Source organism: Egretta garzetta, unplaced genomic scaffold (assembly GCF_000687185.1).
Source record: "Egretta garzetta isolate BGI_Z169 unplaced genomic scaffold, ASM68718v1 scaffold1, whole genome shotgun sequence".
NCBI lineage: Eukaryota > Metazoa > Chordata > Aves > Pelecaniformes > Ardeidae > Egretta > Egretta garzetta.
The window spans coordinates 333,385-334,748 of NW_009258542.1; the positions used below are offsets into that span (position 1 = coordinate 333,385).

General features: G+C 53.8%; 1 long non-coding RNA gene across 1 annotated transcript in view; it reads left to right on the forward strand.

The window, feature by feature from the left end:
- The first annotated feature begins 1,127 nt into the window (after positions 1 to 1,127).
- LOC118453116 overlaps positions 1,128 to 1,364 on the forward strand; it is a 9,469-nt gene continuing 9,232 nt past the window's right edge. Inside the window, exon 1 of the long non-coding RNA XR_004843064.1 lies at positions 1,128 to 1,228. This is a non-coding gene — a long non-coding RNA (uncharacterized LOC118453116). The remainder of the gene's footprint in view (positions 1,229 to 1,364) is intronic.

Genomic DNA, 1,364 nt, shown 5'->3' on the forward strand with positions numbered 1-1,364 from the left:
CCGGACCCCAAGGGCCAGGAAGGGGGAGCGGTGCCCCCCTTCCCAGCTCGGGGTCGCTTGCTCTGCTGCTCAGCTCCTCTGCATGCCATCGGCCGTGGCCACGCACAGCTGCAGCGGTGGGTTTTGTACACATGGTCTAATGCTAATTTAGAGAAGCCTGCACATTTAGTAAATACATTGCGTTTGCTTGAAGACATAATTAGGTCAGCGTGAATCTGCAGGGATGTGCACAGCACGGGGACCTGCAGCCAGCAGAGTAAAAGCCTCCCTAAAATTTTTCATCTCTCAAACCAACCCCTGGTCACCTCTGCTATGTCCCGGTCAGGCAGGCAGCTGGTGGCCACTGCTCCCTGCTCCCACCACCCCGCTCCTCACCCTCTGGAGGGGCACACAGCAGGGAAAAACCCAACGGCAGCTGGATATTAAGTCTTTCTTTCCCCTTTTTCCCTTTTGTGAGGTATAAAAGCCAAACACTGAGAAGCCATCTACACTTATGCAAGAAGAGTGGTTTAGAGAGCTGTTTATTAATCTTATGGAGAGTCAAATGCTGTATTTTGCCCGTAACAGCCTTGTACAGTCTTGCTGTTGGGTAACATGAAGGCTTCAGCTGATTCTGAAGTAGCTGGAGCAGAGTGGTGCCTATCCAGAAATAGAGAAGTATTTTTAAATGAAATTTATTCACTGATTTTCCTTAAGACAGATTGTTATGTGTTTGTTGATGTGCCATTAGAAGTAGCCGGCAGTGGAGCCGGGCTGAGCAGCAGTGAGTAGACTGGCGCTGTCCTCCCTGCACCCGGGGAGGTCACCCAGGCCACCTCCTCCTCCTCCTGCCACCTGGTACCTGCACCGAAGGCTGCGGTGGCAGCAGCCCAAAAGGGGAATGGAGGTGATAAAAGCTGACACCAGGCTTGTGAGATTTTGGGCCAGACCCAGCACAGGCTTTGGCACCTCTGAGTTAGCAGCTGGGAGGTCTGAGCTTGGGCACTGGGTCCCGAGTGGGTGCAGCTGGTAGGTGATGGGGTGCCACTGCCACCCCTCCCGAGGAGACATGCCCTCATAGAATCATAGAATCACTTTGGTTGGAAAAGACCTTTAACCTAACCCTGCCATCCCACCACTAAACCCTGTCCCTAAGCACCTCATCTATCCTTCTTTTAAATACCTCCAGGAATGAGGACTTGACCACCTCCCTGGGCAGCGGCCTTCGAGAGCCTGACAATCCTTTCGGGTTGTCAACGCTCAACGCCGTCTGCATGGGTGATGGGGCTTCAGAAGGAGGTGACAAGAGCCTCTCGGCAGGTTGCTGCATGGCCTGGTGTTGGAGTTTCCTCCTGGGGAGGGAAGGGCACTGGGCAGCTCCTGCT